A 12,315-nucleotide genomic window follows, 5' to 3' on the forward strand; every position below is an offset into this window, starting at 1 on the left:
GTAACTATCACAGTTCAGGTTTTTATCTCTCCATCTTGTCCATTCGGCCTTTAACTTCATGCCGTCTTTGGAGTCGTGTTACTGCCAACATCGTATTAGAGTGCGTCCAGTTAGTCAGGATCCTGTGAGCGAGTTTCACCTGCAGCTCGTAGAGAAGCTTCGCATCTAAAACTACCAGGAGAAAACCAAAGCACCACATGTTGTATAGCTGTACTCTATAAGAATCTATCTTTACGCAGTCATCAAGTACGTGTATGATGTATATTCACTGGAATCATACATATGTGTGTCATCATTATAGTGATAACTTCCATTAACCAAAAAATACATTTTATACTTTTTTATTCATTTAAAGTCTTGTTAGTCAAAGTCTGTTGAACGATGGAGAACTGCTGGTATTTTTCACATTATTCTGTATCATGGAGGTTGATGTCAGAAGTCTCATTCTCATCAGTATTGGATTATATTTCTGTTTACTTGTTCTTTTTTATTCGGTATGTTTATGTTCTTATTTCATATTAATCCATCATATTCTGTAACAGGTTGCATTATTTACAGAAAGCAGTGTGTGTACAGTGTGTTTACTGATGAGCTGAATGCAACAACACTAATGAAAGTGTAAGAATGGGGATAAACTTTCATCACTTTCTGTGTTTAAAATGGTCGTAATTAGTGTTTATGTGGACCTGCCCAGGGACTGCAGATGGAAATTAATTAGTAGCTAAATCTGGTAAAATGCATCTCTGCTCCTTGTATGAGATTAATGTGTTTTTGTTTATGGTCCCTGATAAATAAATATAATTAACTAAACTAATAAATGAGAAATAAGTTGAGTCCCCTTCTGCATGAGACTGTCAGTGAAATGTTTTTTTCTTCTGTAATGAGCAAAAGATATTAAACAATGTTGTTATGTGTCATTCCACGTGTGTTTATTGATGCAGTTAATTAAGAAAATTAATTTCTTATTTGTGAAATATTGTGTTTTACTTGTTTGGGCCTCAAACTGTTTTGGTATTTAGATAAAAGACGTAGGTTTAGAGGAGAACTGCTAACGACTCACACACATCTGATATTTGACAAAGAGCCCCGACTACACAAATGAGTCAGTTTTGTCTTTTAACAAAAGTGCGGCATAAAACTATAACTTCACCAAAGTAATCATTAATATTTGTCATTGAAGAATTTCTGTCACACACACCCACACACACACACACACCCACACACACACACACACACACACACACAGTAGCTTGGACATAGTTTTAAAATGTTGGTGGTTTTGAAACCCAAACACCAAAATCAAGGGATGAAAGATTTAGTTAACTACAAGTAATATATGGATAAATGGGCAATCTACTAATATTACTTGTTAGCTAACTCAGTACTTGACAAACAAAACCAACCTGCTAGCCCAGTTGTGCTTTGATCACTATATTTTATATTGATATCATCATGATTATAATCTACTGATTTTATATAATGATCAGTTAACCAAAGGAGTGGTCAAATGGAAGTTAACACCTTTCGCCTTTTACCCCATATTATTATGCAGACATTGCAAAGGCAGACTACCTGAACTTCTAATAAGGGGTCAAAGGTCAAGTTTAACCTCAAGATTTTTTTGAAAGAAAACTCCAAAATGCTCCAGAGGTTCACATACTTCACTCAACGCTAACCCCAAAAGACAGGCACGGATATAGTGAAAACTGACCAGGTGTTGGATGGATTCATTATACTGTATAGTCTGTGTGTGTTTACTTCCTCTTTGCTCAGTCTTTGGTGAGACACTTTAACACACTTGTTTCTCACGATTCATGTGCTCACAGTCATACCTGGTGGTTTTGTTTTATTGAATTTTATTGACAATATTTTGTCCATCACAGATACACCTGACAAAGCAATAAATTGTTATCACTTAGTACAGCCTCAATTAAAAGTAAGAGGTATATTTATCATTTTACAACACTGGGTTTTATAACAGGATCAAGTTGTATTTCCCTTTATGCTACTCACAAAACAAACATTATATAAAATTGATATATTGTAGATGGAATTTTGAATTTATGAAGAGATAAAAGTCATAAAAACACCAAACATCTGTTTTATGATCTCCATTGAACTGTACGTCCTTCAGGATATTGTAATAAATGTTGGTCAAAAGCATCAGGGTCACTGAAACAAAGAATCTATAACATTTAAAGTTGAAACCCAGTTGTTTGTAAAACATTCAAGGAAATGATTCCAGAAAAATAATTGTATTGAATTAACAATTAAACATGAAACATTATAAAACTTTTCTGACTTGACTACTCAACTAGCTCCTCCTTTTGCATCCTGTTTCACCTGTTTGTTTTCCTTGTCTTCATGTTGTATGACTTAAATTAACCACATATTTGTCTCAACACCCTCTGAAGTGAAGATGAGTGACTGCGTGGAGGAAGAGGAGGAGAAAGAGTCTCCAGTGTCCAGCTGTCTGACTATGAAGAGTGATCGGTCCAAAGGTGATCCTCTGAACTTCAGTAATGAACCTGAACCCTCAGACACAAAGTAAGAGAACTACCAGTTACTGTTTAACCAACAAACTATCAGTAACAGCAATATGTGTATTAAGAACTGTGTATTTTTGATAATTTCACACTGATTCACATGAAATGAACAAAAACATCTTGTTGTTTCCAGAAGTCAGTACCACCGACAAAGAGCGGAGTCTCCAATGTCCAGCTGTCTGTCTATGAAGAGTGACCGGTCTAAAGAATATCCTCCAATATTCAGTAATGAACCTGAACCCTCAGACACACAGTAAGAGAACTGACACTAACTTCAGTTTATATCATTATATTATCACCATTATATGATTGCATATGCCCAAATATACAATATTATTCAGGAAATTACCTTTGAAAAATTGTGTATTTCATAATAGTCAATGACTAGACAATTAAACATTAACAGCATCAACACATTAAATGGACCTGTATGACAGTGGCTCCTACACAGAGTACGGTTGCATTATGGGTAGTTTGTAGCCTTAATGTTGGCTAGTGAGTTACTTTAAGTCCATTCACAGTCCGGCTGTTAAAGTAAGTCGGTCCTAAAATTGTTTAGTTAGCCCAGTTTAATCTTCAGGAGTTTTTGATGACTTTTGTAACGTGTTTTGTTGTCACAAAAGTCAAACAGAAAGCATCTCCCGACACTTACTGCAAACAGATCAAATGAACTGTTAAACAGCCAGTAATTATACAAGATACAGTCTGAATGCTGCCAAACTACCGGAGAAAATCATTCTGCCTGCTTCCATAAGTCTGACAGGAGAGAGAGTAGGTATTTTAATGAGAGATAAGCGACACAAATATAGGATTTATGTTCTACTTTAATTTAAGTATTTGATGTTTTATTTTTTTACAAAGAAAGGATTCATCTGTCAATATAGTTGGAGTTACAGTATCTCAGGGACACATTCCCAACACTGCTAGTCTGAAATCCTTTTCCAGTTGTTCTTTTCACAGTTTGGTCAATCACTTCCAAAATATCCAGTAGACAAGTTTACGCTCCATTCATCCATAATACAAATATGTGTGGTACTATTACAGAAGGCAGAGGTTAAACATCTTCATCGAGAATGAAAGTTTGAGAGTTTGATCTCCACGGTCAATGTCTTCAGGTTGCAACTGCTGTGACATGTTTTAAAGCAGATTGTTGTCTGATCAAGAAAACAATCTCAGATATTATAGTAAAACCTCAACACACCTTTTACATTGAAATATAATTGTGGTTTCTAATCAGATTCAACAACACTTTTAATGTTCTCTGTGACCATCTGAGCTTCCAGACAGTGTCCGACAAATCTCAGTATTTTTCATCAACAATCAACAAATCATTTTAGTAATAAAGAAATGTCTTCACAGAGAGAGGAAGAGGAGTCATGTTTCTGTGGAGGAGCAGCTGTCCTGCTGTGTTTTGTGTCAGGACGTCCTGAAGGATCCAGTCTCTACCAGCTGTGGACACACTGGTTCTGCAGACAGTGCATCACCTCATACTGGGACCAGTCTGCTTCATCAGGAGACTCCTCCTGTCCCCAGTGTGGAGAAAGATCCAGAACAAGAGCTGAACTGCAGACAGCCAGTCAGACCAGCACTGTACAAAGTAAGACTGTACATCTGTCTGCTGATGTCCTCATGTCTGAAAACAGGACTTTATAATCTAGTACAGGGTCATTTGTTGTGTTATGAATCAGAATCAGAATTTGGTTTATTGCCAGGTAGGTTTTTACACATACGAGGAATTTGTCTTGGTGCATTGATGCATAAAATACACAAATCACACAAAAATATACAAATCACACAAAAATATACAAATCACACAAAAATATACAAATCACAGCAGTGGCGGACTGGCCATCGGGCGCACCGGGACATTTCCCGGTGGCCTGGCCGCCGAACTGGCCCGCTCGTCGATTGCCGATGGTCGGGACCAAAGGCTCGGTTCGGGTCGCGCTTGATTTTGAAATAAACAATCCGTCGTGCGGCTCGTTGGAGTATCTGCCTCACTGAAGCTCACACAGACTGAGCAGCAACGTTGAGCACAAACACACCCCCTCCTCTCTTTTTCTGAGGCACTCTGTCACAGCACTGCAGGTCACACACACACACACACACACACACACACAAACACACCAACTTGCCCCCGTCCCCCCCTCCTCTCTCCCTCCTCCCTCCTCCCGCACCTGTAGTTCTACATGCTTGAAAAATGGAGCGAGATCAACAGCCCAAGAGGAAAGGTGGAGCAGAGAGGGAGAGGCTTAAAAAGCTAAAAGCACTGACCACAGATCAGCGAAGTGCTGTAACGTAACTGACATGTTTGGCACAACCAGAGCCTATCCAGCACCACCAGCTTAATGAGGAGGTTAGTTCCACTTTGTGGAAGCTAATGGGGCTAAAACTGACTTAATAAAACAAATGTTTTAAGTTGTAACAAAGGATATTATACATTTCTTTCTGTGTGTGTTTGAAGTTTCCTTGTTTAATGTAACAGAATAAACCTACACATCTGCATCTTTATTTAATCTACTACGACACTATTAAATGTGCAGCCTGCACATTAAAAGTGTAGTAGTAAATGAAATAGGATAGAAATGATGTGATTTGAGTTCAGGTTGTTGCAGCACAACAGAAACATTTATTTTGTAGGGGGAAAAACCAGAAAAAGCTGTGTGGGCGCATGTGGAGCCTTTGCTTTATTATTTTACACTCTTACATCAGTAGGCGGGCCTTGTTAATGAGGCCAGCTGCAGTTGGAAATAAACTGTTTTTGTGGCGTGGGGTTTTGGTCCTGATGGACCGCAGCCTCCTACCAGAGGGAAGTGTTTCAAAGAGTTTGTGTCCAGGATGGGCTACTGTTGCTGTAAAACCAGATACCTCCACCCTTTGTTTTGCCGGAGAGTTCTGTGTCACGATCCGCTCTGCAGAGTTGGAAGCCTGCCAGCTGCAGCTCAGAGTCCGGTATTGATCCACACAGCCACGTCTCTGTGAAGCATAAAACAGAAGATGAAGAAAAGACTCTGTTTCTCCCCTGAAGTAGCTAGGGCAGTGCATTTAAAATCATCATGAATATCATAAATTCAAAAAGAAAATTCATTGATCCAGATTCTGGTTCTCAGTTTAGTCTCAGAATATGTTTCTTCTCTTTCAGCAGATGGTGGTCTGCAGGAGGTTTTAGATGAACATAAGATGTAAACATGTGACTGAAGGAACTGATGAAACAGGAAGTTGAACCCTCTTCAACAGGATCTACACTGAGCTCTACATCACAGAGGGACAGAGTGAAGAGGTTAATACCCAACATGGACGCTTCAATCAAGTGCAACAACATCTTTAAAGCCTTACCTGACCAACAGAGACACATCAGAGTGGTTTTGACGAACGGTGTCACTGGCATTGGAAATACCTTCTCAGTGCAGAAGTTCACTCTGGACTGGGCAGAGGGCTTGGAAAACCAAGATGTCAGTCTGGTGGTTCTGCTTTCGTTCAAGGAGTTGAACTTAATCAAAGATGAGCAGTACAGTCTTCTCACGCTGCTCCATGTTTTCCATCCAACATTACAGAAGGTCACAGCAGAGCAGCTCGCTGTCTGTAAACTTTTGTTCATCTTTGACGGCCTGGATGAAAGCAGACTTTCACTGGATTTCCACAACAATGAGGTTGTGTCTGATGTCACACAGAAGTCTTCAGTCAACGTGCTGTTGACAAACCTCATCAAGGGGAATCTGCTTCCCTCGGCTCTCGTCTGGATAACTTCCAGACCTGCAGCAGCCAATCAGATCCCTCCTGAATATGTTGACAGGGTAACAGAAGTACGAGGCTTCACTGACGCCCAGACGGAAGAGTACTTCAGGAGGAGATTCAGTGATGAAGATCTGTACGACAGGATCATCTCACACATCAAGACCTCCAGGAGCCTCCACATCATGTGTCTAATCCCAGTCTTCTGCTGGATCACTGCTACAGTTCTGGACCACATGTTGACTACAGACCAGAGAGGAGAGCTGCCCAAGACCCTGACTGACATGTACTCACACTTCCTGCTGGTTCAGACAAAGAGGAAGAAGCAGAAGTATGATGAGGGACATGAAAAGAGTCCACAGGAGCTGATGGAGGCTGGCAGGGAAGTTCTTCTGAAGCTGGGGAGGTTGGCATTTGAACAGCTGGAGAAAGGAAACATCATGTTCTACCAAGAAGACCTGGAGCAGTGTGGTCTTGATGTCACAGAGGCCTCGGTGTACTCAGGAGTTTGTACAGAGATCTTCAAAAGAGAGAGTGTGATCTTCCAGAAAAACAGTCTACTGCTTTGTTCATCTGAGCATTCAGGAGTTTCTGGCTGCAGTCTACATGTTCCACTGTCACACCAACAGGAACACCAAAGTACTGGAGGACTTCCTGGGGAAGATCTCCCTGGATGTCTTTCTGAAGCGAGCCATGGAGAAATCCCTCAAAAGTAAAAATGGCCACCTGGACCTGTTTGTTCGCTTCCTTCATGGCCTCTCTCTGGAGTCCAACCAGAGACTCTTAGGAGGCCTGCTGGGTCAGACAGACAACAGTCCAGAAATCATCCAGAGAGCAATCAACAACCAGAAGGAAATGAACAGTGATGATATCTCTCCTGACAGAAGCATCAACATCTTACACTGTCTGATGGAGATGAACGACCACTCAGTCCATCAGGAGATCCAAGAGTTCCTGAAGTCAGAGAACAGGTCAGAGATGGGACTCTCTGAGATCCACTGCTCAGCTCTGGCCTACATGCTGCAGATGTCAGAGGAGGTTCTGGATGAGTTGAACCTGAAGAAGTACAACACATCATGGCCCAGACGACAGAGACTGATTCCAGCTGTGAGGAACTGCAGAAAGGCTCAGTAAGTCCAGATGGGATTAACATTACAAAGCAGCATGAAGCTGAAGCCATTCATATTAGAGTAAAGATACACACTTTACACAGATGAACAATATAAAACCTCCACACTCTAAAGGTTTTCTTAAACTAGTATTAAACATGTTTATTTAAATAATTCTACTTGTGTTAAACGGCAGATGTCTACAGAAATAATTTTTGTGTTTATCTCAATTTAGTGATGAAGTATCCTCTACCATCTAACTATCTTTCTGTGGGCGATGGAGGCTTGATACAATCAGTCATCATTTTATCATAATAGTCTTTATTTTGTACAGTGTTTACAGTGTCTGTTTCTATAATGTGTCTGTTCATTGTTCATTTTTATACACTGTATATTGTTGTATAGTTAAAAAATATATATATATTTTCAGATTTTGCTAACTTAGAATATTTTTTATTTTCAAACAGTAAGGAACCTCTCTCTCTCAGTGTGAGCTCAGTAGGTTCAGTTCAGTGGATGGGTTTCATCATCACCAAGCTCAGAGAATAACTATTATTTAACTGTTCAACTCTGAAATTGACAGATTTTATTATACCTTTTGTGTAATATATGTGTTTTATTTTCTGTCATCACAGACTTTCTTACTGTGGACTCTCAGACACTCACTGTGAAGTTGTGGCCTCAGCTCTGAAGTCCAACCCCTCCCATCTGAGAGAGTTGGACCTGAGCTTCAACACCCTGAAGGATTCAGGAGTGAAGCTGTTGTGTGCTGGACCACACTGTAGACTGGAGACTCTGAGGTCAGACACCATTTTTTCCTTCTGTGCTGAGATTAATATGATGTGAAAGTTGTGATGACAGTAAAGTGCAGACATAAGGCTGATATTATACTGATCCACACTGAGTATCTTAATGCTAAAGTCTGTTTTCTTCATCAAAGGTTCTAGAGTTACATCATTTATTCTTTATTCAGATTGAGGTACTGCAGTTTGTCAGAGATCAGCTGTGATTATCTGGTCTCAGCTCTGAAGTCCAACCCCTCCCATCTGAGAGAGCTGTGGCTGAATAACAACACCCTGCAGGATTCAGGAGTGAAGCTGCTGTGTGGTTTTCTGGAGAGTCCCCACTGTAGACTGGAGACTCTGAGGTCAGTCCACTGACACTGTTACTATTGTAGTTTGTTTTTGTCATATTTGCTGAAACTTTCACTGCATCCTGACAGAAGTACATGAGATGGATGATCTATATATGCTCCTAATGGAATTTGCAAGAATCCGCCGGGCCTGAACAAAAACAATCAGCAGAGAAAGTCTGTAGTTGAGTCTCATTCACAGGTTGTCAAATGCGGACACTTTAGGTCCCTAACCCTTAATACTATAAAGATGTAGTGGAAGCAAATATAACAAAAACATATATACATTATTATTATTATTGTTATTATTATTATTATACATTATTACACTAATAACGTCTGATCATTTATATTAATCCTTCAGATTGAATTTATCTTAAATCGTGTATAGGAGTGGACCAAGACAACTTTCTTGAAGCACTCCATTTTTTTAACCTTTTTTAACATTTGAATAACTTCCATTAAAGTACACCATTTGCCTTCTGTTGCTCAAGTAGCTTTTTTTCCATAATAGTGGAGACCATATGATTTTAGTTTCAACATGAACTCATGATCAATGATATCAAAAGCAGCAGAAAAATCAAACAAAACTACTTTAACTTTTAATTTTTCTCTGTCCTATTTTCACAAGCCAGTCATCAACCAGTTGAGTCAAGGCAGTGGCTGTCGAATGTTTTTCTCTATATGCATGTTGGAAATTAGTCATTAAATTATTATTAAAAAAAATAAGATTGGATCTGCTCATATACATTTCTTTCTGTTATCTTACTCAAGATTGGTAATAAACTTATAGGTCGACTATTAGATTGTGAAAACTGCAACTTCCTAATTTTTTGGTATCGGCACCACTTTGGAAATCTTCCATGGTTGTAGGCATAACTTTTCACTGAAACACTGATTAATAATATGCGTGACCATAGTAGCAAACAATGAAGCTATAGGCTGTATAAATTTGCTATCAAGACTGTTAACCCCAGGTGGTTTATTTTTTGATGTCATTAACATTGATTTAACTTTAGCAACACTAACATCCTTGAACTCAAAGTTACATTTTTTGCCTTGCATAATATGATCTATTAATATATGTGATAAATCTGTATTCTTAGGCTGGGTGGTAGTTTTAACCTATCTATCTTATTTATAGAATAACTGTTTAGATGATTTGCTACATCTATAGGTTTAGTGTAAATTTCCCCTCCGGTTTCTAAATAACATGGGGTGGATTTAGTATTTCCTCTCAATAGGGAGTTCAAAATATTCCATAATTGTTTACTTACTCACTCATTTATTCTATTATCAAAATACCCTTTCTTTTTCTTCTTATTTAATTTTGTTACAAAATTCCTTAATTTGCAATATATTTACCAATCTGATCTAAAACTAGATGAAATTGCTGTTAATTTAGCTTGATCCCTTTCCTGTACATTTGTTAATGGTGCATGATGGTCTACAATTGTGTCATTGAAAGTGTGAAATGCTCCTTCAGGGTTCTCTTCTAAGAACACCTTTGACCAGTTAGCATTGTTAACATCTTCCTTATATCTGTCCTCATTAAAACCCCCACATTATATTTTCCTAACTATTTTTGGACAACATTTAGCAAATGTTGTTTTCCTTACAATTGCAATGAGATTTTGTTCCCTACAACCTAATTGCACAGATATGGAATTACAGCAAAACTCTGGTGTATTTATAATAACAAGACGATGATGGTGCACTTCTACACTGCCATCATCGAGTCCATCCTCACCTCTTCCATCACCATCTGGTACGCTGCTTCCATTGCCAAGGACAAGGGCAGACTGCAGCGTATCATTCGATCTGCTGAGAAGGTGATCGGCTGCAATCTGCCATCCCTCCAGGACCTGTACGCTTCTAGGACCCTGAGTCGTGTCGGCAAGATTGTGGCTGACCCCTCCCACCCTGGACCCAAACTCTTTGAAACACTTCCCTTTGGTAGGAGGCTGCGGTCCATCACGACCAAAACCTCTCACCACAAAAACAGTTACTTCCCATCTGCAGCTGGCCTCATTAACAAGGCCCCGACCCCCTACTGACACTGACTCTTATACCCACCCTGTATATACAGTATGCATTACATTAATGCAGTCCCGTCTTCTGCACAGTTTTCTTTCTTTCTTATCTTTCTTGTCTTTATTTATTTATATTTTGAAAGTACTTTATTTTCTGTGATTTGTATATTTGTATATTTTATGCACCGATGCACCAAGACACATTCCTCGTAGGTGTAAAAACCTACTTGGCAATGAACATTATTCTGATTCTGATAACAAATATCTAAAATATTGTGTCGGTAGAAGGCTGACAATATGAAGATCCACAATAACACAATGACAAAGTCACTCAACTCATTTAAGAGAAAAGCTCATTGATTAGGACATAGTAATGTTGAGCTACACATTTAAAACCTGAACACATCTGACTGGATTATAAATGGATTTTTATCATTTATTCTTTATTTAGATTGAGGTACTGCAGTTTGTTAGAGATCTGCTGTGATTATCTGGTCTCAGCTCTGAAGTCCAACCCCTCCCATCTGAGAGAGCTGGAACTGAGTCTCAATGACCTGCAGGATTCAGGAGTGAAGCTGCTGTGTGGTTTTCTGGAGAGTCCACACTGTAGACTGGAGACTCTGAGGTCAGTTCACTGACTCTCTGTTGCTGTTGTAGATCTGATATGTTTAATGAACAATTGAACCTAATTTATGTTCATACATAACTTACATCCATAAAGTTGTAAATCTGCTTTTGTTCATATTTTCATGTTTGTTGAACTAAATTTAGTCTGCAGTCACAAAGACTTGTGTTTGTTAAAGAAACTGTAGAAAATGTCCACTGTTAGTTGTTAAAGTAAATGAATGTTTATAATTGTTGGTAAATGGTCACATCTGGATACAGAAGATCCTCTGTACTAATATTTGTTTTAAACTGATCAAGTTTACTGAAGTAGAAATATTTCTTTGGTTTCTGTTGTTTGTTAATGTGTTTTAACAAATGATAACAAATTAACATTGTCCTATAAAGTTAAGATCATGTATTCTTTATTTAGACTGAGTGACTGCAGTTTGTCAGAGATCAGCTGTGATTATCTGGGCTCAGCTCTGAAGTCCAACCCCTCCCATCTGAGAGAGCTGGACCTGAGTGACAACAATCTGCAGGATTCAGGAGTGAAGCTGCTGTGTGGTTTTCTGGAGAGTCCACACTGTAGACTGGAGACTCTGAGGTCAGTAGAGGGTTGGAGTCAGTCCATGCTGGTTTCAGCAGTATTGTACTAAACACAGTTAGTATCAAAGCAAAGATCCAGTATTTGCTGCTTTCCTCAGTGAAGCTGTGAGAGGAGGATGGTGACAGACTTCAGGGTTGGACAGATAGACAGAGAGAGAGAGTGAACAGTCAGCCAATCAGAGAGCCAGAAGCTTGTTGTGATCATGTGTTTGAGTTGATGTGAAGACGACTGTTGTTGTTGTGTTCATGTCTACAGGAAATAAAGCTGGATTCCAGCTGACAGCATTACAAGATGTACAGAGACAGTGGTCCTCATTCATCAAACTGTTGTACCATCAAATCTGATCTTAGTGTTTGTTCTCTCATTTCAACAATAAACAACTGATCAGTTCATCTTTGTCACAGCTCTAAGATCAGTCTGATTGAAGCCTGCAAACCACTGGATCTTATTTCAGAGAACCATCATTATATTTAGTGACCATGTGGTCTTTGTACAGACCAGAACCTCTGCTGAAGTCCAGTAATCACAGCTATTGTTCAGTCTCTGTATG

At 39.1% G+C, this 12,315-nt stretch overlaps 1 long non-coding RNA gene and 1 pseudogene across 1 annotated transcript in view; one reads left to right on the plus strand and one right to left on the minus strand.

Moving 5' to 3' along the window:
• Positions 1-12,315, plus strand: part of LOC127359478 (NACHT, LRR and PYD domains-containing protein 5-like) — a 154,351-nt pseudogene that overhangs the window by 65,276 nt on the left and 76,760 nt on the right.
• LOC127359538 (uncharacterized) overlaps positions 1-12,315 on the minus strand; it is a 90,608-nt gene that overhangs the window by 58,556 nt on the left and 19,737 nt on the right. The window lies entirely within an intron of this gene.

This window comes from Dicentrarchus labrax, unplaced genomic scaffold (genome assembly GCF_905237075.1).
Source record: "Dicentrarchus labrax unplaced genomic scaffold, dlabrax2021, whole genome shotgun sequence".
NCBI classification, from domain to species: domain Eukaryota; kingdom Metazoa; phylum Chordata; class Actinopteri; family Moronidae; genus Dicentrarchus; species Dicentrarchus labrax.